At 35.8% G+C, this 7058-nt stretch overlaps 1 protein-coding gene across 2 annotated transcripts in view; it reads left to right on the top strand.

Annotated features, from left to right (window-relative positions):
- Positions 1 to 524: 524 nt before the first annotated feature.
- LOC126183884 (uncharacterized) overlaps positions 525 to 7058 on the top strand; it is a 184736-nt gene continuing 178202 nt past the window's right edge. Inside the window, exons 1-2 of one of the 2 annotated variants that reach the window (XM_049926189.1) lie at positions 525 to 690; positions 6106 to 6162. The gene's annotated coding sequence lies outside the window, so the exon portion shown is untranslated. The remainder of the gene's footprint in view (positions 691 to 6105; positions 6163 to 7058) is intronic. The other variant, XM_049926188.1, reaches the window with a different exon arrangement.

The following is a 7058-nucleotide window of genomic DNA, read 5'->3' as shown; positions in this document are numbered from 1 at the left end:
GGGTTTGTGTCGTGTGAACACACCACATTTGCAGCGATCTTTTGCATGTACAGACATCTGCGCAGACAGATCGTTGCGTGTGGACCGGGAGTTAGAAATGCTTTGTCTGCCTGCCAACCAGCATGTAAAAACAAATCAAAGGAATTTCTGAATGACAACTACTCCTACCCAGTAGATGAATTTTTAGATATGAAATTGTAATTGTTTGTAAAAAATTATTATGTGTGTAAAGAAACCTTATGTTAAACTGATACATTCCACATCATTACAAAATATATTCGTGATATGTGGAACAAGTGTTAATGTAATGTAATGTTTATAGGTATTCCCACTAGCGTCACAATACGGTATACACGAACGCCTACTTCGAAAGCGAGGTCAAATTGACAAACATGTTGGATTGCGCACAGGCTTGTTTGACAAATCCGTGGATAGCTACGACCGAATTTGACAAATAAGTTTGGCGATCGTGTAGCCACCTGTAGTGACTGCGGCGTGCGCTGGCAATTCGTGTTATCGATTAGACACCTCAGAGACCTCTGGTTTCAGTTTGTAGAACTTTGGTCTGTTCTGAGGGTGTCTATCGTCAATAAATTCTGAAGTTTGTTTTGTACATATGTGTGTTGTTACGAATTGTGGTCATTGTAGTGGAGTGAAAATGAAGCCGTTGCTGGTAACTAGTTTTGTTCGGTATGTATAGCAAACGAAAAGCATAATTTCTCCTTGTTTTCCTATTTTTAAAGCTGATTCAACTAAGTGTCAGGATTTTTATTGTGAATCTTGGTTGATGTACGTATGTTTGACTGATTTTTGTCTATGTACACGTTTTAGGAACAAATAAAATTTTATGTGAGAAATGGGTTAAATTTGTAATATTTCGAGAATGAAGTAATTTTTTAATGTAGAATTTTTGTCTTTATTTCTGCTGTTACATCCGAAACCATGGAATAAAAGATATTCCATTATTATCAGAAGAAAAACAGTGTTATGAAATTATAGTATTTCATTATTGTAACCGCTCTGCGAGAAAATTTGATAACGGGGGAAATAATGATTGACACTATATGCTGGTGTTTCGCACGACTTAATGGAACTCGGTAGTATTAAAACGTTTACACATTTTTTTGTGACTTTGTATGATGTTGTAGACAAGCCCCTTCTTAGGAATTATGCAGCAAACAGCCTGTAAATGATATACCGAGGAAGCAAACTTTGGTCTAAATTATGAATAGAAGCAGCGAACATCTTTTATTCTTAAGTCACATATGAAGAGTACAGTAAAGGAACATGGTTTGTTCATATTATGAAATTGTTCATGGAGCAATTTTAAAGTTTGAAACCGAACTTCATGGATAGGAATGGACAATATTAATGAATACAATTGTCATTTAGAAAGATATGTTATATACATTTAATTTAATATAAAGTAATTCCTTAGAAATTTAAGTTGTGGTTTTATTGGCATAGTAAATTAATGTCCTGCAGTAGAAGGAAAAAAGACGTGCTACTTGTGTATAGCAGAACTGAGGATATTGGTAGTAAAACTGTATATCTTTCTTAAACATTACGTGTCAGATTAGTTTGTAATTAAAAACAATGTTTGAAACAATAAAAATATTTCTTGGTAAGCAGGCTCTCTATGCTAGTTTAACTTCATGTGATAAAGTGGTAAAAAGAATAAAATGTAATATCACCTTGTCCCAACATCCACTATCATATTATATTATTATTGTTATCAGCATTATATAAAAATATATTAAAAATATTTTGTTATAGGTCTACTGTATTTTTATTTTAGCTCTGTAAGCTGGGGTTGAATATTCTCCAGAGGGCTGCTCTTGAAGTCGCTGTGAGACCCTCCGCACTGATAAAATCCATGCTACTGCTTATATGTTAATCAGTTTCATATTCTTATCACACGCCATAAAAACATGTCCTCTAATAGGTGTAGTTACTTTCACTGTCTCCAAAAGTTGCAGTTCACTCATAAGATAATTAAGATATCTTGGTACAGTGTAATTCTTGTTCTGGCTTGAGCATGAATCACAAAAACGTCAATATGTTTGACTTTCTTGTGCAGTAATTCTGTCACAAAGTGAATTAAAAAGGAAAAAACTTTATTGGCCTCTTTTCTTCCAATATCTTCAGTGTAAGTGTAGAACACTGAAGCTGCATTTGAAGGCTGATGAATATTGACAGAGGAAACAGACATCTGCCTTTTGGAATAGATGTTATTAGTACTTAATGTTTGGTAAGCATATGTTGTTTTGGTATTCAGTGCAGATTGCTTCTGCTTCATTAGAATTTTGGCATTTTAAATGAGAATTTCTCTTTCTGAAATAAAAAATTCCAGCTTTTAATTTGTGTACTTTCTAGTCAATGGTGATCTTATTAATATTTTTTTCAAGTCTTGTTTCTTCATGTCATGATCTAAATTTTCAGATAACATTGCATTCAGCACTTCCATCTTAGCAGTGTACTTATCGCAGGTTGAGCATGTATCATTCCTTAATACTCAAAGCTATGTTGAATTTGGTGTTGAATACTGTTATATACATTTCATATGAAATGTCAAAATTCGGGCAGTTTTCATGGATCAGTTTATGGAATTTTTCCCCCCAAAGTTCCTCGGAAAGATAAAATTTCTTGGTCATGTCTTTGCTGTAATGAGTTGAACTACTCTTAAATGAATGAATGTGATCATAAACTGCCATTCCTACTTCTTCCTTAATTTTCCGTATACTACTTCCATGCTTACCCATTCCAGCATGTAGGGACTTGCCCAGTTTCAAAAATTTCTTAACTGTCATTAATTGTCACCATGTTACTCCACATACTGCCATAATGACTTTTCTTTGTACAAGAATTTCATGCACAGTGTCGTCACCTTTCAGTCTTACTCTGTAGCTGAAATCACACTCTCTAAGCTTTGCTTCATCTTCATTCTTCCTTGATCACCTTTTGTGAAGTGGAGGTATTGTAATGAGGCCTTTCAGATACAATGGTTGTTCATTTCAGTCTGCCATATCACAAAATTTTCATATAATATTTGAAGTTTCTTCAGCAGCGTTCTTTCCCTGCTTTTAACCTAAAATAGATTGTAAGACGTATACTATTCATATTATCACATTGGTCGATTAACATTATTAAGCAACACAGAATCCTATGTGTCATGGCGTACATAATTCATTTTTGGAAAGAAAGTGGACAAAGCACATTATTTTCCTATACTTGTCACATCACATCATTTCTGCAGTTATCCAGTGTGTCGTCTGACTGGGAAGCAACAGCAAAAATTATTTATATGAAGTATATAATAAACAACATCACACACTTTTTAATAAAGTGGCAGACCTGTATCAGTGTGCAAATATATATATTGCTTAGGGTGTATAATCAGTTAGGTATAAACATAATTTTCAACTCTTTCTAATGTATATCTAGTGTTTTTTATAGTTATGAGAATATACAACCTATAGTTGCAGGTTAGTTTTATCGTTTACCTAGGTTTCAACGTTAGTAATAACGTCTTCTTCAGAACCTGCAAAAAGTTAGTATTATAATGTGCTATTAAATTATATTAGATATGGTCATCCTACAGGTTGCAACATGTAATACTTACATGAAATATTATTTAAATGTTTGCCTAAAACAAGCCATGTCCTAAGTCAACTTTATAAAACTGATGCATAACCATAAGCTTTTGTCACTTGTATTAAACAAGCTGTAGCAAATTCACTTTAAGCTCGTTGTATGGGCCTCGTCGTGTGACTAGAGACTGCGGACCACGAGGGCTTCGCGGTCTGCCTCACAGAGGGCGGCACGCATGCGCGAGACGTGTAGAATCAAACTCTGAAGAAGATGTTATTACTAACGTTGAAACCTAGGTAAACGATAAAGTTAACCTGCAACTGTAGGCTGTATATTCTCATATAAACAATATCAGTTGCTGTCGCTGCATAAAAATGTTTAAAAACAATTTTTGTAGTCTTTACTTCTACTTTGCTACTTCTGTGTCATAATTGTGAACTTGACTTGGCAGTGTTAATGATGCAGTAGAAATACCATGACTCAACTAAGGTAGGCTTACAAAATTTCCAGTGAAATTCCTTCTTTCTATGGAAGTTGTTGAATGTGGTACACAGTCAATTTACTATTTGAATTGATATCCAAATGCATATGATTTACTGCCTTGACAAGAAGATACCATGCAGCATTGTTCCGAGGCTGGCTCTTTGTTGGCTGTAATCGATGTTAGAATCCATATTTCTAACAGTGCTGTAGTGCATACTAGGGCAGAAAGAGAACAGAACACCGTCAGTATATTTTTTTTTTTATCTCTACATTATTTTTTTGTGGTGTAGCCCAAGATATAGGTTAGGTTGAAAGCTGACTATTTGGTTCTGAATTGGTGAAGCCAACTAATGTGCACACAATATTGTGGTTGTTGTGTGATGGTGATCTATGGGATATCTCTGTTTCCTTGCACCTAGCTGCATCTCCTTGGAGCTTTCTCCTAATCTGACTGTTATATAATTATGTGACTTTTGTGTACCTGAGTGCAGGTAACAAGGATAATATTATTTGCTTTCTATGTCGTCTCATAAAAAGTTGCTACCTGTGAGAGGAATCTGTAATATGCACGAATATGTGGCAAGAATTTAGTGGAGGATATTGATGCAAATTTATAAATTGTCTGATTTGTGTGTAGACCTATTTAAATCATTGTAAATATTCACCATTGTGGAAACAGGACATGTAATTTTTCACCATTGGGGAACAGGTCAGTAATTTATACTTGTTCTCTAACTTTTTTTCATAAGTATGCAACATGACATTTCACCCGCTCTCATAGAATGAACCACTGTGTAATGCTGAATACCATCTACACCTACACTCCACAAGCCACCTTATGGTTTGTGGTGCAGAGTACTTTGTGCGTTAGTATCACTTCCCCCTTCTTATATTCCAGGTGCAAATGGTAAGCCTCTTTGAGGGCTCGAATCCCTCTTATTTTATCTTAGTGGTCTTTTTGTGAGATGTACATAAGTGGAAGTAATATATTTGTGGACTCTTTAAAAAACATATGCTCTCTTAAATCACATCATGATGCAGAACACTTCTCATGTGGAGTCTGTCACTGGAGGTAGCTGAGCATATTTGAAATGCTTTTGCACTTACTTAATGAAACATGCTGCTCTTCTTTGGATTTTCTCTATTTTCTTCTATCAATCCTACCTGGTACAGCTCGCAGACTGATAAGCAATATTCAAATATAGGTCGAGCAAGTGTTATCTAAGCTACTTCCTTTATGGATGGATAGTATTCCCTGTGGATTCTTCTACTGAATTTCAGTCTCTGGTCTGCCTTACCCACAGTTAATTTTATGCAGTCATTCCACTTCAAATTCCTCCATATGCATACTCTGTAGATATTTTATCGAAGTAACGTCTTCCAGTCATTGTTTTGCAGTTGTGTAACTCTGTACCAAGTTTCGATCCTCGGCAGATCTTCCTGCATTTTTATATGATTTTTTAGAGTTGCAACTTCTCTGGATGCAACAGCATCATCCATAAAAATCCTCATGGAACTTCTGATGTTATATGCTAGGTCATTTATATGTATAGCAGAAAGTAATGGTCCTGTAACACTCCCTTGATGCATGCTCGAAGCTACTTTTATATCTGAAGGCTTCTCTTTGTTGAGGACGACATGCCGTGTTCTGTTTGCTGGTAGTTCTTCAACCTAATCACACAGCTGGTCTGGTTGTTGTACGGTTGTTTTTCATTCATTAGGAGGCAGTGCAGATCTGTTTCGAATACCTTCCAAAAGTCGAGGAACACATAATTTACCTGAGTGCCTGTATCTACTTCTTTCTGGGTGTCATGAATAAATAGTGTGTGCTGGGTGTCTCACCATCGTTGTTTTTGGACCCATTCTTGATTCCTACAGAGAAGATTTTTGGTATCCAGAATTGTTATACTACACAAGCGTGAAATGTTCAAAAATTCTATGACAGACCAACATCAAAGACATAGGCATACAGTTTTGTGCATGTCTGACAACCCTTTTTGAAAACAGGAATGACCTATGCTTTTTTTACAGTCATTAGGAATGCTTCACTCGTCCAGATACCTGCTGTACACGGCTGCTAGAAGAGGGGTGAGTTCTTTAGCATACACTACATAGAATCGAATTGGTGTCCCACCAGGTCTAGTTACCTATCCTCTGTTTAGCGATTTCACTTGCTTTTCAATCTCTTGGTCACTTTTTCAATATCTGTCATTTTGCCATTCGTGTGACAATTTAAAGGAGGAACTACTGTGAAGTCCTCCTCTGTGAAACAGTTTTTGTAAAAGACATTACGACCTGGTCTGTGTTAGCCACCATTTCAATCCCATTATGGTCATAGAGTGTCTGGATAGATGGCTTTGATCTGTATTCTGATTTAACATTAGACAAAATTGGTTGATAAAATTTGGCTTTTGAATTCGTTGACCGCATCACACGTGGCCATCATTATGCCAATTTTGGCATTGTTTGGTTTTTGTGTGTCTACGAGGCTGCGACTACATTTAAATTTGCAGTGTAGTTCTCTTTGCTTTGGTAGCAGCTTTCAAACATGGTTGTCAGACCATGGTGGGTCTTTCCCACCCCTCACAACTTTGCTCAGAACATACCAGTCTAAAGGTTATTGTATAGTGCTTTTGAACTTTATCGATTGATGCTTAACATTATTAGTGCTGGAGATGAAATTTTCATGCTGACCATTCAGGTAATGTGAAATCTGTTTCTTGTGCAAGTAGAAAGATCTTTTTACCTTCCTTTATATTCCTTTTTACAGCCGTATTCAGTGATATTGCAGTGGCCTTATGATCTTTGATTCCCTGCTGTACACTGAGTCAAAAAGTTTGTGTCTGTTAAGTAGGTCTAAAATATTACCATCACTAGTTGATTAACTGCTCAAGATAATAGTCAGATATTGCACTTAGAACATATTCACACAATTCCCCTTCCTTACTTCCTGTCCTAGTAATAAAAATTATCTGGAAACCTTA

Source organism: Schistocerca cancellata, chromosome 4 (genome assembly GCF_023864275.1).
Source record: "Schistocerca cancellata isolate TAMUIC-IGC-003103 chromosome 4, iqSchCanc2.1, whole genome shotgun sequence".
NCBI classification, from domain to species: domain Eukaryota; kingdom Metazoa; phylum Arthropoda; class Insecta; order Orthoptera; family Acrididae; genus Schistocerca; species Schistocerca cancellata.
The sequence above is the reverse complement of the archived record's forward strand: the minus strand, read 5'-3'. Positions and strand labels throughout refer to the sequence as shown.